Source organism: Myotis daubentonii, chromosome 2 (genome assembly GCF_963259705.1).
Source record: "Myotis daubentonii chromosome 2, mMyoDau2.1, whole genome shotgun sequence".
Taxonomy (NCBI): domain Eukaryota; kingdom Metazoa; phylum Chordata; class Mammalia; order Chiroptera; family Vespertilionidae; genus Myotis; species Myotis daubentonii.
This window is the reverse complement of record NC_081841.1, coordinates 123,725,779-123,752,740: the sequence shown is the minus strand read 5'-3', so window position 1 is coordinate 123,752,740 and position 26,962 is coordinate 123,725,779. Positions and strand designations below refer to the sequence as shown.

The following is a 26,962-nucleotide window of genomic DNA, read 5'->3' as shown; positions in this document are numbered from 1 at the left end:
ACAAAGCCACTCTATCAACACAGGGAAGCAGCCAAAATGCAGAGACAAAGAAACAGGTCACAAATGACAGAAATAGAGGAAAGAAAACTCTGGATATAGAGTTCAAAACCACACTTTTAAGGTTTTTCAAGAATTTTCTAGAAACCGCCAATAAATTTAGTGAGACCCTCAAGAAATCTAGTGAGACCCTCGAGGTTATGAAAAAGGACCAACTAGAAATTAAGCAAACACTGACTGAAATAAAAGAATATTATGCAGAGTTCCAACAGCAGACTAGAGGATCACCAGAAACAAGTCGAAGATTTGAAATACGAAGAAGCAAAAATCACCCACCCGGAAAAACAAAAAGAAAAAAGAATCCAAAAATATGAAGATAGTGTAAGGAGCCTCTGGGACAACTTCAAGCGTATCAACATCCGAATTATGGGGGTGCCAGAAGAAGAGAGAGAGCAAGATATTGAAAACCTGTTTGAAGAAATAATGACAGAAAACTTCCCCTACCTGGTGAAAGAAATAGACTTACAAGTCCAGGAAGCACAGAGAACCCCAAACAAAAGGAATCCAAAGAGGACCACACCAAGATACATCATAATTAAAATGCCAAGAGCAAAAGAAAAAGAGAGAATCTTAAAAGCAGCAAGAGAAAAACAATCAGTTACCTACAAGGGAGTACCCATATGACTGTCAGCTGATTTCTCAACAGAAACTATGCAGGCCAGAAGGGAGTGGCAAGAAATATTCAAAGTGATGAATAGCAAGAACCTACAACCAAGATTGCTTTACCCAGCAAAGCTATCATTCAGAATTGAAGGTCAGATAAAGAGCTTCACAGATAAGGAAAAGCTAAAGGAGGTCATCACCACCAAACCAGTATTATATGAAATGCTGAAAGGTATCCTTTAAGAAGAGGAAGAGGAAGAAAAGGTAAAGATACAAATTATGAACAACAAATATGCATCTATCAACAAGTGAATCTAAGAATCAAGTGAATAAATAATCTAATGAACAGAATAAACTGGTGAATATAATAGAATCAGAGGCATAGAAAGGGAGTGGACTGACTATTCTCAGGGGGGGAAAGGGGTGTGGGGGTGTGGGAAGACACTGGACAAAAATCGTACACCTATGGATGAGGACAGTGGGGGGGGTGGTAAAGGCAGAGGGTGGGGTGGGAACAGGGTGGAAGGGAGCTATGGGGGGAATAAAGAGGAACTGTAATAATCTGAACAATAAAGATTTAATTTAAAAAATGAAGGGGTTACAAATGACATCAAGGAAGAAATTTTAAAATTTCTTGAAATGAATGAAAATCACCACACTGGTATGCAAAATTTATGGGACACACAAAAGGAGTCCTAAGAGGGGAATTCATAGCACTACAGGCCTACATCATGAAATAAAAAACATATCTCTAATAAACTATCTGACATTGGTACTAAAATAACTAGAAAGACAACAACAAAAAGAGCCCAGAGTAAATAGAAGGAAGGATATAATATACATCAGAGGGAAATTAATGACATAGAGAATTTTTAAATAAATACAAAAGATCAGTCAAACAAGGAGCTAGCTCTTTGAAAAAGTGAACAGATGAAATTTTATCCAGACTCATCAAGAAACTAAAAGAGACACAGCTGATTCTCACAGCCAGTTGGCCTGGAGGTCAAATCCCCGCCAGTATTACCTACAACAATCTAGGCTTAACTACAACAAGACTGCGCATAAAGACCACTAGGGGTTGCACCAAGAAACCATAAAAAATGTGGAGACAAAGAAACAGGACGCAGATGTCAGAAATGGAAGATATAGAGCTCAAAACCACACTTTTAAGGTCTTCCAATAATTTTCTAAAAACTGCCGATAAATGTAGTGAGATCCTCAAGAAATCTAATGAGACCCTCAATGTTGTGATAAAGAACCAACTAGAAATTAAGCATACACTAACTGAAATAAAGAATATTATACAGACTCCCAACAGCATACCAGAGGAGTGCAAGAATCAAGTCAAAGAATTGAAATGTGAAGAAGCAAAAAACACCCAACCGGAAAAGCAAAATGAAAAAAGACTCCGAAAATACGAAGATAGTGTAAGGAGCCTCTGGGACAGCTTCAAGCATACCAACATCAGAATTATAGGGGTGCCAGAAGATGAGAGAGACCAAGATATTGAAAACCTATTTGAAGAAATAATGACAGAAAACTTCCCCCACCTGGTGAAAGAAGTAGACTTACAGGTCCAAGAAGTGCAGAGAACCCCAAACAAAAGGAATCCAAAGAGGATCACACCAAGACACATCATAATTAAAATGCCAAGAGCAAAAGCAGCAAGAGAAAGAAACTCAGTTACCTACAAGGGAATACCCATACGACTGTCAGCTGATTTCTCAACAGAAACTTTGCAGGCCAGAAGGGAGTGGCAAGAAATATTCAAAGTGATGAATAGCAAGAACCTACAACCAAGATTACTTTATCCAGCAAAGCTATCATTCAGAATTGAAGGTCAGATAAAGAGCTTCACAGATAAGGAAAAGCTAAAGGAGTTCATCACCACCAAACCAGTATTATATGAAATGCTGAAAGGTATCCTTTAAGAAGAGGAAGAGGAAGAAAAAGGTAAAGATACAAATTATGAACAACAAATATGCATCTATCAACAAGTGAATCTAAGAATCAAGTGAATAAATAATCTCATGAACAGAATGAACTGGTGATTATAATAGAATCAGGGACATAGAAAGGGAATGGACTGACTATTCTTGGCGGGGAAAGGGGTGTGGGAGATGCACGAAGAGACTGGACAAAAATCGTGCACCTATGGATGAGGACAGTGGGTGGGGAGTGAGGGCGGAGGGTGGGGCTGGAACTGGTAGGAGGGGAGTTATGGGGGGAAAAAAGAGGAAAAAATGTAATAATCTGAACAATAAAGATTTAATAAAAAAAAGAGAGAGAGAGAAAGAAAAGAAACTAAGAGAGAGGACCCAAATAAATAAAATCAGAAATGTAAGAGATGAAGGAACAAATGACACCACAAAAATTCAAAGGATTTTAAGAAAATATTAGGAGCAAATATATGCCAACAAATTGGACAACCTGGGTGAAATTGACAAATTCCAAGAAACACACAATCTTCTAAAACTCAATCAAGAATACAATCTTCCAAAACAAAATCAGGAAGAATCAGAAAACCTAAAAAGACAAATAACAGCAAATGAAATTAAAGCAGCAATAAAATAAAATAAAAAAAAACTCCCAGCAAACAAAAGTCCTAGGCCTGATGGCTTCATGGATGAGATTTATCAAGCACTCAAAGTTGAACTAAAACCTATCCTCCTCAAACTATTCCAAAATATTCAAGAGGACTGAAGACTTCCAACTGCTTTATATAAGGCCAACTTTATCCTAATTTCAAAACCAGATAAATACACAAGAAAGAAAAAAAATTACAGGCCAATATCCCTGATGAACATTGCTGGTAAAATCCTAAACAAATTACTAGCAAATCAGATTCAGCAATATATTAAAAATATTATACACCTTGATCAAGTGAAATTTATTCTGGTGATGCAATACTGGTCCAATAGTCACAAATCAATAAACATGATACATTATATAAACAAAAATGGGGTAAAATCACATGATCATATCAATAAAGCATTTGACAAAATCCAGCACCCATTTAAGAAAAAGACTCTCAGCAAAGTGGTCATAGAGAGATCATATCTCAACCTAATGAAGGCCACATATGACAAACTTACAGCCAACATCATACTCAATGCACAAAAACTAAAAGCATTTCCCTTAATATCATAACAAGAAAGGGATGTCTGCATTCACCATTCTGACCTGGTAATCAACATAGTCCTGTAAATCCTAGCCATAGCAACCATCGAGGATCATGAAGGGGAAGGTTACCATCCAGAAATTCTCTCATAGCTCATTGTTTCAGGCAGAGATTTTAATTTATTGTAGCTGCTAACTATTGCACAGCTGACTGGAGATGCCCTCAAGTAATTAAAACTAAAGGTGTTGAAATAAAAATTTATTCTTTCATCCCGATTATTGACCTTCGAAGAACTTTCACTGGGGTGAAAAGAATCCTCTCCAAGCTAGCACATGCACATGTATATTTGAGTCTGAATGCAGCTCCACTTCATCCACTGCAGTGAACCGAACCACTATCTACTGGTTTGCTTCAGCCAGAAACCTCAAGATCATCTTTGACTACATTTTTGCTTGACTTTAGGTGAATATAAGTGTTTTCACTTTTTATTATGGAGAATTAAATATATAGGTGGAGACAACCAAGATGGCGGCATAGGTAAACACCTGAACTTACTGCGGTGCACAACCACATTAAAACTACAACTAAAAGACAAAACGTATATCATCCAGAACCACGGAAGGCTGGCTGAGTGGAAATTCTACAACTAGAAGAAAAGAGAAAAGCACATTGAGTCCGGTAGGAGGTGCAGAGGTATGGAAATGTGGAAGTACAAAGGGGCTGGCAGCTGGGCACACTGCTGTCTTTTTCAATCGGGAGGGAGATACAAGCTCCAGACTGCTCTGAACTCCAGTTCGGGCGAGAATTGGGGACACAGACTCATACGGAGAGAAACTGGACTGTCTGTCATCAGGCCGGAACATGAGGGCGGCTTTCTCATAGAGGTGCTTGCAGTGTTCATTGTTCCTGCACGGGGCCATGGGACACAGCCCAGGGACCTCTCTGAGGCAGAGCAGACTAGCAGTCATTGCGGTTTGCCTTGCCCTGGTTATTCCATGAGACACCACCCCACCTAATTTACAACCCCACCCAAGCTGTTTGAAAAGGCTTTTGCATATGAATGGCCTGGCCTTTCTCCGCCTAAAAACTTGTCAAACTGTAGCTGGGTCAGAGAACCCCAGAGCTTCCAAAAGAAGGCCTAAGGCTTGTCAGCAGTCTGCATTGCTTCACAGCTGGGCCTCATCTGGGCATCTCCAAACCCCAAACAAAGAGGAGGAACCTGAAGATCTCTCTGTAGCTCCTGCTGGGTGGCCTCAGGCAGTGGCTGACTTGGCACCTCCTTGGAGATCCAAGAGCCACTGTACCCAGTGCTCAGAGTGGGACCATCCAGATTACAACTCCTCATCCATAAGAGACACACAAAGGGGGCATACTAAGAGAGCGCCAAAGCCCCACTGAAGAAAACCCTGCCCCATACAGGTGTCTCCAGCACAGAAGATCTCCCATTGTAGACACAATTGGTCCTCACAACCAATTGGCCTGGAGGTCAATTCCTCCCAGTGATACCAACAACAATCAAGGCTTAACTACAACAAGACTGTGCACAAAGCCCACAAAGGGGTGCACCAAGAGTGTCCACCTCAGGTAATTGGGGAGGCTGAGCCACTGGGCCCTATAGGGACACCTAGCACACAAAGCCACTCTATCAACACAGGGAAGCAGCCAAAATGCAGAGACAAAGAAACAGGTCACAAATGACAGAAATAGAGGAAAGCAAACTCTGGATATAGAGTTCAAAACCATGGTTATAAGGGTATTCAAGAGTCTTCTGGAAACCTTCGAGAAATATAGTGAGACCCTCAAGGATATGAAAAAGGACCAATTAGAAATTAAGCATACACTGACTGAAATAAAGAATAATATAGAGATCCAACAGCAGACTAGAGGATCCCAAGAATCAAGTCAAAGATTTGAAATACAAAAAAGCAAAAAACACCCAACCGGAAAAGCAAAAGGAAAAAAGAATACAAAAATATGAAGATAGTGCAAGGAGCCTCTGGGACAACTTCAAGCGTACCAACATCCGAATTATAGGGGTGCTAGAAGAAGAGAGAGGGCAAGATATTGAAACCTATTTGAAGAAATAATGACAGAAAACTTCCCCTACCTAGTGAAAGAAGTAGACTTACAAGTCCAGGAAGCGCAGAGAACCCCAAACAAAAGGAATCCAAAGAGGACCACACCAAGACACATCATAATTAAAATGCCAAGAGCAAAAGACAAAGAGAGAATATTAAAAGCAGTAAGAGAAAAAACAGTTTCTGATTTCTCAACAGAAACTATGCAGGCCAGAAGGGAGTGGCAAGAAATATTCAAAGTGATGAATACAAGCACCTACAACCAAGATTACTTTACCCAGCAAAGCTATCATTTAGAATTGAAGGTTAAATAAAGAGCTTCACAGATAAGAAAAAGCTAAAGGAGTTCATCACCACCAAACCACTATTATATGAAATGCTGAAGAGTATCCTTTAAAAAGAGAAAGAAGAAGAAAAAGGTAAAGATAAAAATTATGAACAACAAAGTGACACCAAATACATATCTATCAACAAGTGAATCTAAAAATCAAGTGAATAAAAATCTGATGAACAGAATAAACTGATGAATAGAATAGAAGCAGGGGCATAGATAGGGAGTGGACTGACAATTCTCGGGGGAAAGGGGTTTGTGGGCTGCCGGGAGAGACTGGACAAAAATCATACACCTAGGGAGAGACAAGATGGTGGTGGAATAGGCCGACGTGCCCCAAGGCTTCTCCCAGAGAAAATAGAATGAGCATCTGAAACGAATAACATCCACCCTGAATTGGTGAAGGAGACTCAGCTGGTGAGACAGTTTGCAGCCGGGAAGGGCAGAGTTCCCCTGGAAAGGTAAAAACCTGGGATCTGGGCAGGAAAGTTTTCCAGATCTCTGAGCCCAGAGGGTCAGAGGGAAACTGTGCGGCACCCAGCCATGTCCCTTGGGACAGGCACAGCCTCTGACTATGGAAAGGAGATCCGCAGGACTGTTGGCGCTGGGGGATTCGAGATCTGGGTTCCATAACACGGAAGACTGGGCCCAGAGGGGGCAGCCTGAAGGACTGACCAGACCATGCAGTGCCAGTAAGTGAGGAACTCACAGAGGCTCGGTCTTTCCGGTTTCTGTGGCTGGCGTTTGTTTTTTGTTTTTTTTTTTCACTGAACCCTGTTCATAGGACACTTTGGATACAGACACTCACCCGTGCTGAGGTGCGGGAGAAGGTGTGGACAAGTGGAGTCTAGGGAGAAGCTGGGGAGAGAAGGGGGTCCAGGAAAGGTGGCAGCAAATTGAGTGCTGAGTCACACCTGAGCCCGGGACGGGGCAACCATTTTCTCCTGATGATATAGCCCCTCCCTCCAGTTTCCAGGCAATGAATACAGCCACACCCAGATTCCACCCTGAATGGTACAAAGGATTAAAAAAATCTGAATAGTCCCTGGGAGTCCACACGGTCTGGCCTATATAGAGGCCTTCAGTCCCAGCAACAGAAAATTTTTTAAAAATCGCAGACATTCCAGAAAACTGGGATCCTAAGCCAGCCAAAGGAACGACATTTCAATTTTTCATTTTTATTTTTATTATTATTTTGTTAGCTCTTTGTTTTGCTTTTTTCTTTGTTTCTCTTTTTTTGTTTGTTGCTTTATTTTCTATTTCTTCACATTATTTTTCCATCATTCTATTTTATTTTATTTTTACTTGCTATTTTCTATTTTTATACCATTTTTTAAATCAACTTTTTTGTAAATATATTATTTTGTTCTCCTCTTTGTCTTCTTATCCACTCATTCCTTTTCTACTTCCTCTATACTGAATTGAGGTCCTCCCCATATTTATCCAATTCTTAACCTTATTTTCTGTATATCAGCTCAGCCTCTACAGATTCTGACCCCACCCTCTTTGCTGGGTGTTTGGTGTTTGTATTTGTTTGGTTTACCTATTGGTTCTGTGGTATTTTCTCCATATATTTATATTCTCCTTTTTCTTTTCTCTCTTATCTTTCTTTTTCTCTCTTAGAAATCATTTGTGCTCTCTTTTCTCTCCCCTAATTCTCTTTTCTCAGGTGGTCACTTATATTGGGGTTATCAGTGTCATGAGTACATTCATGCTTTGTTTCCTTTGTGTCATGTCATGTTAAGGTGAATTTTATCCTGTCTGGCTAATGTGCTAGAGAGCAAGCCACATAATCAGACACGTGTAGAGGACACTCCATCCACGAATGGGTCAATTACACCCTAGACCCAGCTACAGAGGCAGGAAGAAGGTGGCAGTGAGAGAGAAAAAGAGTGTGTGATTTTGTGGTGTGTGTGTGTGTGTGTGTGTGTGTGTGTGTGTGTGTGTGTGTGTGTAAGGCACAGTTAGACCCTGAAAGACCTTCGGGGGTAGGCTAACTGGGCTAGCCTAACTAGGCAGCCTCTGCTACCACTGCAAACAGTACTGGGAGGCCGGCTCATCCTCAGAGGCCTCGCCTTTTTGAAGGGGAGAGCTGATGTAACTGAGAGACCAGCCTCACCTCCACCCAGGGTGCCCTCAGGTAACACCTGGGACTCTACAGCCACCTCTGCCAGGGACCTGCTACCTCGGCTGTGGTCCCACGGTCAACGAGTCGCCAGCCACCCTGGGCGCAGGCTCCTGTGGGTTTTGAAGCACGCTCCCCTCTGACTGGCCCAACGCTTTAGTCCAGGGCACTACAACCATGTGAGCAGCAGACATGTGAGCAGCCCACTCCTGTCCAAGGAGCATCAGCCCCACGAGCAGCCCGCCCCAGGCCTAAGACCAGCAGCCTCACGTGGTCTGCCCCTGTCCACAGAGCAGCAGCTGTGAGAGCAGCCCGCTCCCCTGTCCGAGGAGCGGCAACCATGCGACAGCCCGCCCCATTCAAGGAGCAGCAGCTGCACGAGCAGTCTGCCCATGGCTGAGAAGCGGCAGCTCCGCGCAGCCTGCCTCCATCTGAGGAAGAGCAGCTGTGCACAGCCTGCACCCTGCACCAGTCCGAGGAACAGCAGCTGCGCAAGCAACCTGCCCTCGTCCACGCAGCAGCAGCCAAATGAGCAGCCTGCCCCAATCCGAGGAGAAGCAGCGGTATGAGCAGCTCGCCCACATCCGAGGAGCAGCAGCTCCACGAGCAGCCCATCCCCATTCGAGGAGCAGCAGCAGCCCACCCCAGTAGGAGGAGCAGCAGCCACAAGAGAAGACCCGCCCACGTCCGAGGAGCGGCAGCCCTGCGCAGCGAGCACTGGTCCGAGGAGCAGAGCCACACACAGCATGCACCTGTCCAGCGAGCAGCAGCCGGGTGAGTGGCCCGGCCCTGTCTGAGGAGGAGCAGCCACTCGTGCAGCTCACTTCTGTCTGAGGAGCAGCAGCTGGGCAAGCAGCCCATCTCCATCCGAAGAGCAGCAGCCGTGCGAGCAGCCCACCCCGATCCGAGGAGCAGCAGCCCTGAAATCAACCTGCCCCTGTCCAAGGAGCAGTAGCCTCATGAGCAGCCTGCCCCAGCAGAGGAACAGCAGCAGCATATAGCCAGCCACGATCCAAGGAACAGCAGCCATGTTAGCAGCCCACCCCAATCCAAGGAGTAGCAGCTGCATGTAGCCCACCCCCATCCAAGGAACAGCAGCCTCGTGATCAGGACACCCTCTGTCTGAGGAACAGCAGCTGTTCAAGAAGCCTCCCCGCACCAGCCAGAGGAGCCAACACAGCTGTGAACAGCACCCACCAGAGGAGCAGCTGCCAACTGAGGAGCAGCTGCTGCTGCAACTGCCCAAGAAGCAGCCGCAGCCCGAGGAGCCACTGCCACCCAAGAAGCAGCCCCTGAACAACTCAATATCTAGATCTGTTGGTGAGATCAAACATGGGTAGACAAAGAAACGCCCAAAGGAAAGAAAACGAGGAATCACAAGAAAAGCAGCTAAGTGAAACAGAGACATGCAATACGTCAGAAAAGGAATTCAGAATAAGGGTCCTATATTCATAAACCAGATGAAGGAAAAAATCAAAAACTTATGCAAGAATCAAGAAGAAATGGATGAAAAAATCAACAACTTATGTCAGAATCAAGAAGAAATGAAGACTGATATAGCTGCAATTAAAAACACCATGGAAAGTTTCAACAGTAAATTAGGAGAAGCGGAAGACCAAATTAGCGAATTAGAAGACAGGGAAGCAAAACACACCCAAACTGAACTGCAATTGGAGAAAAAAATTAAAAGACTGGAGGAGAGCCTAAGGGAGCTATGGGACAACATGAAACAAAGCAACATACAAATAATAGGGGTGCCAGAACAACAGGAAGAGGAACAAGGCTTAGAAAACCTATTTGAAGAAATATTGTCTGAAAACTTTCCTGATGTGGGGAAGAAAAATGTCACACAAGCACAGAGAGTCCAAAACAAGATGAACCTGAAAAGACCCACACCAAGACACATCATAATTACCATGGCAAATGTTCAGGACAAAGAGATAATTTTAAAGGCTGCAAGAGAGAGGCAGAAAGTTACGTACAAGGGATCTCCCATTAGATTATCAAATGATTTCTCAACGGAAACACATCAGGCCAGAAAAGAATGGAAGTAAATTTACAAAATGATGCAAAGCAAGGGACTGAATCCAAGAATACTCTATCTAGCAAGGCTATCATTCAAAATTGAAGTGGAAATAAGAAGCTTCACAGACAAAAAAAGGCTAAGGGAGTTTATCACTACCAAACCAGCAATGCAACAAATGCTAAAGGGACTGCTGTAAAAAGAAGAAATAAAAAGGTAAGAAAGAGCACAGGCACAAAAAAATAAAAATGGCTACAAACAAGTACTTTTCAATAATAACTTTAAACGTAAATGGACTAAATGCTCCAATCAAAAGACATTGAGTGGCTGAATGGATAAAAAAACATGACCCATATATATGATGTCTACAAGAAACACACCTCAAACAAGGGACTCACAAAGAATGAAAGTGAAGGGATGGAAAAATATTTTTCAGGCAAATGGAAATGAAAAAAAAGCAGGGGTAGCAATACTTTTATCTGACAAAATAGACCTCAAAGTGAAGGCCTTAACAAGAGATAAGGAAGGCTACTTCATAATACTAAAGGGATCGATACAACAAGAGGATATAATCCTGATAAACATATATGCACCCAATGCAGGAGTGCCCAAATACATAAAAAAAAAACTCCTGGAAGACATCAAGGGAGAGATTGACAATAATACAATCACAGTAGGGGACTTTAATACACCACTGACATCACTGGATAAATCCTCTAGACAAAAACTAAGCAAAGAAACAGCAATCCTAAATGACTCACTAGATCAGATGGACTTAATTTACATCTGCTGGGGTCCAACCCCAGCAGGTCCAGGGGTTCCCAAAGGTGTGGATGGAGTCGACGAAGAAGGAATGACACGGAGACAGTGTTCAGTTGATCAGCAGCCTAGCCAGGATCTCCAGCCAGGATCTCCAGCCAAGTTCTGTGTCCATGTTCTCTTGCTAGGTTCTCCAGCCAGTTTCTGTAGGTTCTCCAGCCAGGTTCAGTCACCAGGTTCTAGTCAGGTTCTCTTGCCAATTTCTGTAGTCAGGTTCAGTCCAGGATCTTTTGCCATGTTCTCTCCAGCGAAGTTCTTCTGTCTGTAGGTTCTGTGTAGGTTCTGTCTGTAGGTTCTCTCTTCTAAGTTCTGTCTCTTGCTGTCTTGTTACATCTGTATTTATACCAGTTGATTCAATCCTATCAATCTCTATTACAAAGGTTAGGGCGTTTCTTATCTCCATTCCAGGGAGTAAAGATTACGTAGCTTAAGCATGATTGTTCATAGTTAAAGTGATTAATTACCCGCCTGGCACTTAGTTGAGGGGTTTTATTCCCTCCATAACTTCAGGGGGAAATCCCTACCTGGGGATTCAACCTTTCTCGGAGAGGTGACCTTGGTTAAAACACAGCGCCAAGAAGGTGAGCAAACATATTAAGAACCGTGTGCCATATATGCCAGGTCCCTTGAAACAGCAAGGACCGGCTCCCGGCAAATTCCCCCTTTTTTATTTTTTAAAAGCAGGCATTAAAAAGAAAAACCCAAAATGCTCTCTTGTATCCATTTTAAGAGTAGGATTGGCGCTTTCTGCTATTACCTGAGTCCTGATCTATCACCCCAGGGAGAGCTTGCCAATCCTGCATTTTCCCAGGGTGGAAAGGCTGCAGTGGGGTTAGGATAAGGCTCCTTGGGCCTACTTCCTCCCATGCCTTTACATTTACCTTTCCTTCCTCAGAAAAGCAAGCATTAAAAAGAAAAACCTATTTGCCGGGAGAGGGTCCATGCTTGCTGTTTCAAGGGACCTGGCATATATGGCATATTGTTCTTAATATGTTTGCTCACCTTCTTGGCACTATGTGTTTTAACCAAGGTCTCTGAGAAAGGTGGTTTCCCCAGGTAGGGATTTTCCCCTGAAGTTAGGGAGGGAATAAAACCTCTTAACTAAGTGCCAGGCGGGTAATTAATCACTTTAACCACGAACAATCATGCTTAAGCTACATAATCTTTACTCCCTGAAATGGAGATAAGAAACGCCCTAACCTTTGTAATAGAGATTGATAGGATTGAATCAACTGGTATAAATACAGATGTAACAAGACAGAACTTAGAACACAGAACTTAGATGAAGATCCTGGAGACAGAACCTACACAGAACCTATAGACAGAAGAACTTCGCTGGAGAGAACATGGCAAAAGATCCTAGACTGAACCTGACTACAGAAATTGGCAAGAGAACCTGACTAGAATCTGGTGACTGAACCTGGCTGGAGAACCTGGACAGAACCTGGCTGAAGAACCTAGCGAGGGAACATGGCTACAGAACCTCGCTGGAGATCCAAAGCAGAACCTCTCTGGAGATCCAGACCAGAACTTGGCTGGAGTTCCTGGCTGGAGATCCTGGCTAGGCTGCTGATCAACTGAACACTGTCTCCGTGTCCTTCCTTCTTCGCCGACTCCGTCTATCCCTTTGGGGACCCCTGGACCTGCTGGGGTTGGACCCCGGCAGACATCTTCAGAACGCTTCACCCCAAAGCCACGGAATATACGTTCTTTTCAAGTGAACATGGGACATTTTCAAAAATAGACCACATACTGGGTCACAAGCAAAGTCTCCCCAAATTCAAGAAGATTGAAATCATATCAAGCATCTTCTCAGACCACAATGGCATAATATTAGAAATAAACTACAATGAAAACAATCCAAAAAATTCAAACACCTGGAAGCTAAATAGCATGCTATTAAACAATGGTTGGGTCACCAAAGAGATCAAAGAAGAAATAAAAACATCCAAGAAACTAATGACAATGAAAACACAACAATCCAAAATCTATGGGACACAATGAAAGTAGTCCTGAGAGGGAAGTTTATAGCTCTACAGGCCTACCTCAAAAAACAAGAAAAAATGGTAGGAAACTCTACAACTTAAAGAATTAGAAAGAGAGCAACAAGAAAAGCCCAGAGTGAGCAGAAGGAAGGAGATAATAAAGATTAGAGCAGAAATAAATGACATAGAGACCAAAAAAACAATACAAAAGATCAATGAAACCAAGAGCTGGTTCTTTGAAAGGATAAACAAGATTGATGAACCTCTAGCCAGGCTCACCAAGAAACAAAGAGAAAGGACCCAAATAAACAAAATCAGAAATGAAAGAGGTGAAGTAACAACAGACCCTAGTGATATACAAAGGATTGTCAAAAAATATTACAAACATCTCTACTCCAACAAACTGGACAACCTCGATGAAATGGACACATTCCTAGAAAAATACAACCTTCCAAAACTCAATCAGGAAGAATCTAAAAATCGTAATAAGCCAATAACTATGGAAAAAATTGAAGCAGTCACCAAAAAGCTTCCAGCAAACGATAGCCCAGGGCCAGGCGGTTTCACAGGGGAGTTTTACCAATCATTCAAGGAAGAACTAAAATCTATCTTCTTCAGACTATTCCATAAAATTGAGGAGGAAAGAACACTTCCAAGCTCATTCTGTGAAGCCAACACCACCCTAATACCAAAACCAGATAAAGACAACACAATGAAAGAGAATTACAGGCCAATATCCCTCATGAACATAGATGCCAAAATCCTCATCAAAATACTAGCAAATAGGATCCAGCAGTACATCAGAAAGATCATACACCATGACCAAGTAGAATTTATCCCAGGGATGCAAGGATGGTAAATATTCGCAAATCAATAAATGTGATATATCACATAAACAAATTTAAAGACAAAAATCACATAGTCATATCAATTGACACAGAAAAAGCATTTGACAAAATCCAATACCCTTTCTTGATAAAAACTCTCAGCAAGGTGGGAATAGAAGGATCAATCCTCAGCATAATAAATCCATATATGTAAAACCCACAGTCAACATCACACTCAATGGGCAAAAACTAAAACCATTTCCCCTAAGAACAGAAACAAGAAAGGGATGCCCCTCTCACCACTCCTGTCTGGCATAGTACTAGAAGTACTAGCCATTGCAATCAGACAAGAAGAAGAAATAAAAAGCATCCAAATTGGAAAAGAAGAAGTAAAACTGTCCTTATTCGCAGATGAAATGATACTTTACATAGAAAACCCTAAAGACTCCATCAAAAAAATTATTAGACTTAATAAATGAATTCGGCAATGTAGCAGGATACAAAATTAACGCCAAGAAATCTATGGCATTTCTATACACCAATAATGAACTTACAGAAAGAGAGACTAAAGAAGCAATCCCATTTACTATCGCACCAAAAAAAATTAAGCTACCTAGTATAAACTTAACTAAAGAGGTAAAAGACCTCTACTCAGAAAACTACAGGATGGTGAAAAAAGAGATAGAGGAAAACATAAACAGATGGAAGAACATACCGTGTTAATGGATTGGTAGAATCAACATCATCAAAAAGTCCATACTACCCAAAGCAATCTATAAATTCAACGCACTCCCCATTAAAATACCAATAGCATATTTCACTGACCTAGAACAAACTTTCCAAATATTCATCTGGAATAAAAAAAAGACCACAAATAGCTGCAGCAATCCTGAGAAAGAAGAACAAAGTAGGTGGGATCTCAATACCAGATATGAAGCTGTATTATAAAGCCACTGTTCTCAAAACTGCCTGGTACTGGCACAAGAACAGACATATAGATCAATGGAATAGAATAGAGAACCCAGAAACCGACCCAAACCACTATGCTCAATTAATATTTGACAAAGGAGGCATGAACATACAATCGAGTCAAGACAGTCTCTTCAATAAATGGTGTTGGGAAAATTGGACAGATACATGCAAAAAAATGAAACTAGACCGCCAACTTACACTATTCACAAAAATAAACTCAAAATGGATAAAGGACTTAAACATAAGATGAGAAACCATAAAAATACTAGAGGAATCCACAGGCAGCAAAATAGCAGACATATGCTGAAGCAATTTCTTCACAGATACTGCTCCTAGGGCAATGGAAACTAAATAGAAAATAAACAAGTGGAACTACATCAAAATAAAAAGCTTCTGCACAGCAAAAGAAACCATCAACAAAACAACAAGAAACCCCACTGCATGGGAGAACATATTTGCCAATGTTATCACCGATAAGGGTTCAATCTCCAACATTTACAGGGAACTCATACAACTAAACAAAAGGAAGTTAAACAACCCAATCAAAAAATGGGCAATGGACCTAAATAGAAGCTTTTCAAAAGAAGACAGAAGGAAGGCCAAGAGACATATAAAAACACTAGAGGCCCAGTGCACAAAAATTTGTGCACTCGGGAGGGAGGGGGGGTCCCTCAGCCTGGCTTGTGCCCTCTCGCAGTCTGGGACCACTCGGGAGATAATGACCTGCTGGCTTAGGCCTGCTCCCAGGTGGCAGAGGGCAGGCCCAAACCCTAGGTGCAGCCCCTGGTCAGGCTCAGAGCAGGGTGGATTGGGAGTTGGGGCGCTGCCCCCTGTCATGCACAGAGCAGGGCAGATCGGGAGGTTGTGGTGCCACCCTCAGTTCACGCTCAGGGTAGGGCCGATTGAGGGGTTGGGGCACCGCCCCCTGTCACATTCAAGGCAGGGTCGATGGGGAGGTTGCGGTGCCACACCCTGTCATGCACAGAGCAGGGCCAATCAGGAGTTTGGGGCGCTGCCCCCTGTCACTCACAGAGCAAGGCCCATCAGGGGGTTGGGGCTCCATACCCTGTCATGCACAGAGCAGGGCCAATCAGGGGGTTTGGGGCTCCGTACCCTGTCATGCACAGAGCAGGGCCCATCAGGGGGTTGGGGAGCTCCCCCCTGTCACACACAGAGCAGGGCCCATCAGGGGGTTAAGGAGCTCCTCCCTGTCACACTCAGGGCAGGGCCGATGGGGAGGTTATGGCTCTACCCCATCACACACAGAGCAGGGCCCGTGAGGGGTGGGGGGTTGGGGGCGCCGCCCTCCATCACCCACAGAGCAGGGCCGATCAGGGAGTTGGGGCGCTGCCACTCTCACACTCAGGGCAGGGCCGATGGGGAGGTTATGGCTCTACCCCGTCACACACAGAGCAGGGCCAATCAGGGGGTTGGGGCACCACACCCTGTCACACACAGAGCCGCAGGGCAATCAGGGGGTTAGGGAGCTCTCCCCTATCAGACACAGAGCAGGGCTGATCAGGGATTGGGGCGCCTTCCCCTGTCACGAACAGAGGAGGGTGGATAGGGAGGTTGTGGCCCCACCCCCTGTCACACACAGAGCCGCAGGGCGATCAGGGGGTTTGGGCGCTGCCCCCTGTCACGCTGATCTGGGTGATGGGAGGCCTCTCGGCTCCGCTGATCCTGGTGCTGGGAGGCATATTACCCTTTTACTATATAGGATAGAGGCCTGGTACACGGGTGGGGTCCGGCTGGTTTGCCCTGAACGGTGGTCCTGGATCAGGGTGGGGGTCCCCACTGGGGTGCCTGGCCTGCCTGGGTGAGGGGCTGAGGGCTGTTTTCAGGTTGGCGGGTGACTGAAGCTCCCAACTGCTCCTTTTTTCTTTTTTCTTTTTTATTCTGGGCCAGCTTTAGCTCTGGCTCCAGCTCTGAGGCCTCTGCTGCTGAAAGCAGGTATCTGGTTTGTTTGGGTTCTATAATCGAAACACTGTATCAACTCCGGCTCTGATATCTCGGCTGGCTGAAAGCAGGTTTCTGGGGTTTTGTTTAGCTTCTATATTTGTAACAATGTTTCAAACTGCAAGCTCAGATGCCAGCATCGGCAGGCAGGGAACGTTGGAGTCCTCCGTCACTGAAGCAAGCTAGCCTCATGTTAGCTTCAAGCTGCCTGGCTGTCAGCCGCCATCTTGGCTGGCAGTTAATTTGCATATCACCCTTATTAGCCAATGGGAAGGGTAGCAAACATATGGCTAATTACCATGTTTCTCTTTTATTAGATAGGATGCTCAAAGTCACCAATCATCTGAGAGATGCAAATCAAGATGCCAATGCGGTACCATCTCTCTCCTGTCAGAATTGCTGTCATCAACAAATAAACAAATGACAAGTGCTGGTGAGGATGTGGAGAAAGGAGAACCCTTGTACGCTGCTGGTGGGAATTCAGACTGGTGCAGCCACTGTGGAGAACAGTATGGAGTTTCCTCAAAAAACTAAAAATTGAACTCCCATTTGACCCAGTGATCCCACTTCTAGGAATATATCCCATGAAACTAGAAACACCAATCAGAAAGGATATATGCACCCCTATCTTCATAGCAGGACAATTCACCATAGCTAAGATTTGGAAACAGCCTAAGTGCCCATCAACAGAGGAATGGATTAGAAAACTGTGGTACATCTACACAGTGGAATACTACGCTGCGGTTAAAAAGAAGGCATTCTTACCATTTGAAGCAGCATGGATGGATCTGGAGAGCATTATGTTAATTGAAGTAAGCCAGTTAGAGAGAAACAAATATCACATGATCTCACTCATTTATAAAATATAATGAACAACATAAACTAATTAACAAAAACAGATCCAGAGACAGAGAATCATCAATCAGACTATCAAATCCCAGAGGGAAGGTAGGGGAGGGTGGGGGTAAGGGGGAGAGATCAACGAAAGGACTTGTATGCATGCAAATAAGCCTAACTAATGGACACAGACAACAGGGGGGTGAGGGCATAAGTTGGGGGGGTTGGGGGGGCTTATGGTGGGATAAGGACACATATGTAATACCTTAATCAATAAAGAAATTTAAAAAATAAAAAAAATCATACACCTATGATGAGGACAGTGGAGGGGGGAGGGTAATGGCAGGGGGTGGGGTGGGAACCGGGTGGAGGGGAGCTATTGGGGGGGAAAAAGAGGAAGAATTGTAATAATCTCAATGATAAAGGCTTATTAAAAATATATATATACATGGAGAAAGGACAGTGTAATGAACCCTACTCAGATACCTATCACTCAGTTTCAACAATTATCAACTCCTGGTCAAGAGTTTATTATTATTTGACAAATATCTATGATATATGAATCATCTACCAACTTCCAAACTATGCCCTAGGGATCCAAAGATGTATCAGATTTGACTATAACCCAATCTGGAGGATATAACATCTGGCCTTGGTCCTTGATAGGTGAATAAGAGTTACCCAGAAAAAGAAAGTTGTCCTTATTCATTCATTCTCTTTCAACAAATTATTATTACGTGTGAGGCACTGTCCTTGGTGCTAGGAACACATTTTTAAACAAGGTTGTGTTTCTCCCTTCTTGAAGCTTGAATAATGGGAAAGAGACATTAAACATGTAATTAGAAATGTGATGAGTGTCTTTTTTAAATATATTTTTATTGTTGATAGTATTACAGATATCTCCCACTTCCCTTATTTCCCTTCCCCTAGCCCCTACCCACCTACCTCTATGTCTTCACTACTCTATTGCCCGTGTCCATGGGCTATGCATACCCTACATAATAAAAGGATAATATGTAAATTGACTGAACAGAGGAACAATCAGTCACTGTGATGCACACTGACCACCAGGGGGGCAGACACTCAATGCATGAGCTGCCCCCAGCCTGCAGGCCCCAATCGCCTGATTGGGGCTTGCCAGCCAACCTCCGCCCAATGGCAAATGGGGAACCGGGGATGTTGGTGGCAGGTGGTGGGGCCAGCTGCCAGCAGCCAGGTAAGATGGCCCTGATCTCAGGCCAGGCCTAGGGACTGAACCTGTGCCGGGCCTCTAGTTGTAAATAATACTGCAGTGAGCATAAGAGTGCATGGGACAGGTACATGTGAAAAAAAAAAATGAAACTAGACCACCATCTTACACAATACACAAGAATGGACTCAAAAGGGATAAAAGACCTAAATGTAAACCATGAAACCATAAATATCCTAGAAGAAATTTTAGGCAGCAAAAGCTCAGACATCTCTTGTAGTAATATGTTTGCTAATATGTCTCCGAGGGCAAGGGAAACAAATGAGAAAATGAACAAATGGGACTACATAAAAATAAAACCCTTCTGCACAGCAAAAGAAACCATCAACAAAATTAAAATGCAGCCCACTGTACGGGAGAACATATTTGCCAATTATATATCTAATAAGGGGTTCATTTCTAAAACATATAAAGAATTCATACAACTCAAAACAAGGAAGACAAACAATCCAATTAAAAATGGGCAAAGACTTGAACAGATACTTCTTTAAAGAGGATATACAGATAGCCAAGAGACATATGAAAAAAAAAATGGTCAACATCACTCATCATCAGAGAGGTACAAATCAAAACTACAATGAGGTATCACCTCACCCTTGCCAGAATGGCTACCATCAATAAATCCACAAATAACAAGTGCTAGCAAGGATGTAGAGAAAAGGAAACCCTAGTACACTGCTGGTGGGAATGCGGAGTAGTGCAGTTAATGTGGAAAATAGTATGGAGTTTCCTCAAAAAATTAAAAATAGAACTGTTGTTTGACTCAGGGATTCCACTTCTGGAAATATATGCTAAGAATCCTGAAACACCAATCAGAAAGAATATATGCACCCCTATGTTCATAGCAGTGTTATTTACAATAGCTAAGATCTAGAAACATCCCAAGTGCCCATCAGTAGAGGAGTGGATAAAAATCTTTGATTGACCTCCTGTCAAGATTGTGTCCTAGGTAAACTTGGCACTTGCATTCTCCTACAACCACATCAAAATTACAATTAAATCGCCGAACCGGTTTGGCTCAGTGGATAGAGCGTTGGCCTGCGGACTGAAGGGTCCCGGGTTCGATTCCGGTCAAGGGCATGTACCTTGGTTGCGGGCACATCCCTACTGGGGGGCGTGCAGGAGGCAGCTGATCGATCTCTCTCATCAATGTTTCTAGCTCTCTATCCCTCTCCCTTCTTCTCTGTAAAAATTCAATAAAATATATTTTAAAAAATTACAATTAAATCACAGAACAACCAACATTCAGAACTGCCTGAAATATGGCCGAATGGAATTCCTACAACTAGAGAATTAAAGAAGAAGCCACTTTGAGACTAGAAGGAGTTGCGGTAGTGCAGAACAGGCTAGCCCTGACACCCACGTGTGGCTTTTTTTTTTTCAATTAGGAGTAATATCTTGCCTGCAGAGGTCTACATGAGGAAGAAGGGTTACCAACCCCACATCAGTACCCTCAGCCTAGAGTTCCAGTGCCGAAAAGAGAATTTCCAATAACTTGGGTCTGTAAGAAGCAGAGGGAATTTTGGCTGAGTAACACAGTGGCTGCTGGAGTCCCAAATGTTCTTCTTAAAAGGCCAGTCCATGAACTTACCTGTACTCATTCCCTCTGAGTTCCAGTGCTGGGGCATCAGCTTGAAAAGATCAATACACTAAATTGCATGGCATCAGGGCAAGAACTGGGGGCAGCTTTCTCTCAGAAAAATGTTCTGGCAGAGGTCATTATTCCTATGCTAAGACCTCCCCACCACAGAGCTGACTGGTAGGCACCATAGCTGAGTTTCCATCAACCTGGATCACACAGTTCACCTTGCTCTGATGACTCTCTGAGACCCCCACCCACCTGATTTGCAACCCCACCTAGGCTGTTTGCAATGGTCGTTCCATATGAATAGCCTATCCTGGCTCATGCTTCATACTTTTCTAAAATCTCTCAAATAAGCAGCAGCTGTCCTCAGCATGCTCCATACCTCTCAATAAGAGGCCCTAGGCCCACCACTTGTTCACAGCTGGGCCCCTCTAAGCCCAACACAAGTAGCAGCCATCTGCAGATAACTCTGTAGCTTATGCTGGGTGGCCCCAGGCAGAGCATAGGCACTGGCTGACTTTGCACCTCTTGGGATACCACAGAGCCAGTGAACCTGGTGATCAGCTTCAAACTACATCAGATTAAACCGTACCACCTTCATGAGTGACACACTCAAAGGACAGATTTTGAGACTGCAAAAGCCCAACTGAAGCAAGTCCTACTCCACAGGGGTGTCTCTTACACAGCAGCTCTTCCACTGTAGTTGCTGCTGGTCTGCACAGCCAATTGGCCTGGGAGTAAATCCCTCCCAGGGACACCAAAAGCAAGCAAGACTCAACCACAATAGCACAGTATATTCAGCCCACACAGGGGTACACCTAGAGTGCCCAGGTCAGGTGAATGGGTAGGCTGTGCTACTGGGCCCTATAGGACACCTACTACACAAGGCCACTTTACCAATTCCAGGAGACATAGAAGCTCTACCTAATACATAGAAACAAACACAGAGAAACAGCCAAAATGCAGAGACAGAGAAACGTGTCACAAATGAAAGAACAGAAGAAATCTCCAGAAAAAGAACTAAATGAAATGGAAGCAAATATACTACTAGATACAGAGTTCAAAACAATGGTTATAAGTATGCTCAAGGAACTTAATTAGATCTTTAAGGATCTTAGTGACAACTTTGAGCAACTTAGAGAGAACATCAATGACATAAAAAAGGACCAGTCAGAAGTTAAACACTAACTAAAATGAAGAATAATTTACAGGGAATCAACAGTAGAGAGAGGACACTAAGAATCAAGTCAGTGATTTGGAATAGGAGGAAGCAAGAAACACTTAATCAGAAGAGAAAAAAGAATTTAAAAATATAAATATAGTGTAAGGAGCTTCTGTGACACCTTCAAGCGTATTAACATTCTCATCCTGGGGGTGCCATAAGGAGAAGAGAGGGAGCAAGAAATTGAAAACCTATTTGAAAAAATAATGACAGAAAACTTCCCTTACTTAGTAAAAGAAATAGACATACAAGTCCAGGAAGCACAGAAAGTCCCAAACAAGAGGAACCCAAAGAGGCCTACACCAAGACACATCATAATTAAAATGCTAAAGGTTAAAGACAAAGAGAGAATCTTAAAAGCAGTTAGTTACCTACAAGGGAACTCTGAAGGCTAGAAGGGATTGGCAAGAAATATTCGAAGTGATGAAAAGCAAGGACCTACAACCAAAATTACTCTACCTAGCAAAACTATAATTTAGAATTAAAGGTCAGATAAAGTGCTTCCCAGACAAGAAAAAGTAAAGGAGTTCATCACCACTAAATCAGTATTACATGAAATGTTAAGTGGTCTTCTTTAAAAAGAAGGGGGAACAAAAGATATAAATAATAAAATGGCAATAAATACGTATCTATCAACAACTGAATCTAAAAATCAAAATAAATGAACAAGTAATCTAATGAACATGATAAACTTAAGAATAAAATAGAACTAGGGGCATGGAAACATGAAACAGACTGAAGAATCTTAGAGGTAAGGGGGAAGAGGGCAGGATGAGATTAGCCAAAGATCTTATATGCATAACCCATGAACACAGACAATAGGATGATGAAGGCCTGGGCAGGGTGGAATCTGGATGGAGTGGAGCAATGGAGGGAAAAGGGGGTACATCTTTAATACTCTCAACAATAAAGATTTTTTTAAATGCTATGGTATATTTATACAATGGAATATTATGCAGCTGTAAAAAAGAAGGATCTCTTATCCCTTGCAACAGCATGGATAGACCTGAAGATTGTTATGCTAAGCAAAATAAGCTGGGCAGAGAAAGAACAATATCACATGATCTCACTTATTTTGTGGAATCTAATGAATAAAATAAACTGATGAACAAAAAAGAAACAGAAGCATGGATACAAAAAAATGACTAAAAGGCCTCAGATGGAAGAGGGTTGGGTTGGAAGGGAAGAGATTAACCAAAGAACATATATGCATAGCAATACAAACAATAATGTGGTGAAGGCCTGGGGAGTGGTGGGGGCTGGTGGAGGAAGGCAAAGGGGAGGAAAATGAGGGATATTTATAATACTGTCAACAATAAAAATATGCATATTGAGATGACTCATAGTTCCATGTCACCCACCACTAATTCTCTGACACCTCTCCCCTATCTCATCCTCTGGCCATAGAGGGGTGTCCCTATGACCAACCTACAGGGGAGGAAAATAAAACAAGTGTGGTTTCAGGGTGGTTTGGTTCCATATTGGTGCAAGTCACAAAAGGCCTGTCATCTAGCTTATTAAGTCTCTGGAGTTTTATAACTAAAACTGAAATTTTCAGTCAAACCAACTATAATCTCCCTTTCCTTCCCTCGAAACCTCAATTTTCCCAGTCCCTAAAAACAATATTAAACTAAATCCTAACTATGAAAAATACTCACACAAAATTAAAAGCAAATTTTAAGAAAAAAGTTGTTTACATTTATCAACCAAGCTAAGCTTCTTTTTTAGTTGCAAGTCTCTATATGAAAGATTTAAAGCAAAAAGAAATTCTTGAAGTATACATAATTAGTTTTCTTATCAAATGCAGTGTATATGCAATTTTCTGATTGCTTTGACAGTTTTTTAAAAGTTTCAGAGGACTTCAGCACCATGTTTCACTTCTATTCTTGTAGTCAGTCAGGATCAGAATATGATGATTTAAAGTGATTTGCAAATGTTGTTAGGAAAACCCACTCAAATCATTCCAATAAGGGGACCGCACAATTTTATGTTTTACTGAGATTAACACCTTAGAATATTTTACATAAATTTTTCATTAAGATCTAACATGTTTAGGAAACTTTAACAGTCATTTGATTTTTTCTTCTTCATAAATACCATTAAGGATTTTCTTTCAGTCAGTTGGCGAGAATGTCAGGGAAGGTTTTCTATTTGTATTCTGGAATACACATTTTCCTCCTCAGCAGCTATCACATATTAGTATGTGGAGAATGTTCTCTGCTGGAGCAGAAATAGCCTCATCCTAGAATCTCCTGCCTAGATAGGGCCCATGTGCTTTCTTAGGGGATCTGGAGAAGCAGGTTACAAATCCTGACCACTCACCATTCTGAGGTTCTTTTCTGACCTCCCTATTAGTGAGAATGGGAATAAAAGGTTATATGTTGCCTTGCTGTTGATGATGATGGTGGTGATAGTGGTGGTTATGATGAGGAGGAGGAAAAGGAAGAGGAGGAGGGGGAGCTGCTGTTTACCAAGAAGTCAGACACTTCCTAAATGTTTATATGAACTGAATTTGACACTCATAATAGCCTTAGGAGGTAGATACTGTCATTATCCTCCTTTTTACAAATGAGGAAACTGAGACAGAGAGCAATTAATTCACACAAAGTCATACAGCTAGAAAGTGGCAGGTCTGACTCCACAGCCTAAAGTTGTAACACGTCCTCTTCATGCTTTTCAGATGTTTCACAAGTAAAATTAATTGAGAATGTTTACGATAGAGTTAAAAGTCACAAAGGTGAGGTTAGGTTTTAAGGTGCCCATCTTCATGGCGATGACTTCCTCCTAGTTCTCTCTTGTGTTCCATTTCCCAATCCTCAGCTGAGGCAATTTTTTTACTTTTTACAACTCCTCCTGTCTCCCTCCTCTGATGCTCCTAATCCACTCTCCTTGGTAACCTGAGTGACTTTCCAAAAAGTGCGTTCCTGCTATTTTTCTGTTGTAAATACTCAAATGGATCCCCACTGCTTTAGGCTGATGCACAAATCCCTTTGGGCATAAGAGAGACCTCCTTGAAATCTCTGGTGTCATTTCTTATCAGCAGTACACTGCACAACAGTTATATTGAAGTTATGCTGAGAGTTTGAGAGAAATTTTGATATATTTGCAAATTATTAAATTTACTAAATACTCCTATATCAATTTTCCCATAAAGTTATCTATAGCATAATAACGTGTAAAATTAAAAATGAAGTTTGAGTCTGAAATGGTAAATATAGTGGGTGAGGAATTCTTCAATACTCATGAAAACATCATAGAATTATCAGTCCCTGTGGTTGGTCCAGAGAATGATAAAGCTAGACAAGTGCTGACCAGGCTAAAAAGAAGAGGAGAAGGAAGGATAGACAGAAACATAAAAGCAGGTTCTGAGGACAGAGGCAGGCTCTGAAGGAATGGAAAAGTAGTAGAATCATACTCAAGACTCTAGTTTTTTCCGTCTTACTAGGAAGCCACAGCAATGGTGGACTCAGTTGAGAAGCAGCAAGGGGCTGCAATGAACCAAGTAGAACAGGGAGCAGAGGAGAACCACAGGTCCTACAAAGTATGCAAGATTAAACCAAATCATAATTTTCCATTATTATTTGATTTTCATATATTATATAATATAAATTTAACTTAATAAATAGAAAGTATATTTTTTAAAAGGACAATATGGAGCAATATTAATTTCAGCATTTCAACTGCAAGCTTAGTCAACATCTTTTGGAAATGTTTTCGAGTTTAAAAGAAAACCTTAGATAAATTCTAGAACCTATAAAACCAACACCAACTTGAGCCATTAGTTTTGAAACTTCATAAGTGTGCCTTTTTGTACCTATCTCCACAAAATGTTACCAAGAAAATAAGCAAAAGGTAAACATAGTGCATTTTATAGTTCATTTTGTACTAGTAAGTTACTCATCCTGCTGACAAATTTTTCAGTCAGTTGAGTTATAGTTTCCCTTATTATCTTTCTGTATGTCTTCCTTTAAAAACTTGTTTTTGGATTGCCCCATATTAACTTAGGGAACACAAAAAAAGAACTGACAACTTTAGTAAGCCACAGCATAGCACAAGTTTATATTTTACCCTACTTACATTTACTTTTTTGAGATATATATTATGAACAACAATTTATTTATTTCCAGATTTGGGGGAGAAATCATCCTCCTTCTTTCATTCCAAGAATGGTTAGGAAGCTGAAGTTGGTGTTTTGCTTAATTCCAATTTATCAAATGACTTTTGTCCTCATTAATATTAGTCTGTTTTTAATGTCTGTAACAAAACTATAGACAAAATGTAAAGCCAATGTAATTTCACCAACAAATTTAAGAGTAGAATTAGAAATAGGTGATCTTAAAGACAATATCTTATCTAGATTAACCACAGTATACAATTTAATGCTTGATAATATATAAATATGCTATCATGGTATTCTATAAATTAAAATATTAGGAATATAAATTATACTAAAATACATAGCATATTAGTAATCACAATAACTTAAATGATATTAAATAGAAGTTAACACATTTTGTTGATATTTAATAATCGTTTGAAATGAACTTAATCAACATTTTAAATTTAATTTATTCATTTTTATGTCACCTTTTGAGGAAAAAACCAAGAAGTCTTGCCTCTATTTGATTTTTAATTGTACATTGTAATTATATAAAATACAAGTAAAAAATGATTGCTTACCTTAAATTGCTTGCAACCAGTTCAAGCTCTACCAGAGACAGAATGTTTCAAACGTTTCCATCAGTTGCAGGAGGAGAGTGAACGATTCAGGCTTCACCAATTATGCCTGAAAGAAAAGGCTCTCAAGTGTTTGGCCTGTCTCATGTTTCATCTCCTCCTACTAGCAGCAGGCGTGTATCTAATTTTACTCAGTGACATAAACAGCTCATACCAGCTTAACATTGTTTGGGCACCAATTCCAGGACACAGCTCTAAGTATGCCAAACACACACACACACACACACACACACACACACACACACACACACAATCTTACAAAACCAACATTTAAACCCTGAATCATAATAATATTAGACAACTTTCTAAAATAAACTTTATCTCAAATGAATAGCAAAAAGCTTCTGAGATAGTTTCCAGTGGAATCTAATGTTGACAAAATCTCCTGAAAAATCACTTCAAATTAACATGCAACATTTAGAACTTACAACT

General features: G+C 41.8%; 1 protein-coding gene across 2 annotated transcripts in view; it reads right to left on the bottom strand.

Annotated features, from left to right (window-relative positions):
- Nucleotides 1–26,582, bottom strand: part of SGCG (sarcoglycan gamma) — a 168,139-nt gene extending 141,557 nt beyond the window's left edge. For both annotated transcript variants that reach the window (XM_059684450.1, XM_059684449.1), the window contains exon 1: nt 26,474–26,582. The gene's annotated coding sequence lies outside the window, so the exon portion shown is untranslated. The remainder of the gene's footprint in view (nt 1–26,473) is intronic.
- Nucleotides 26,583–26,962: the final 380 nt, after the last annotated feature.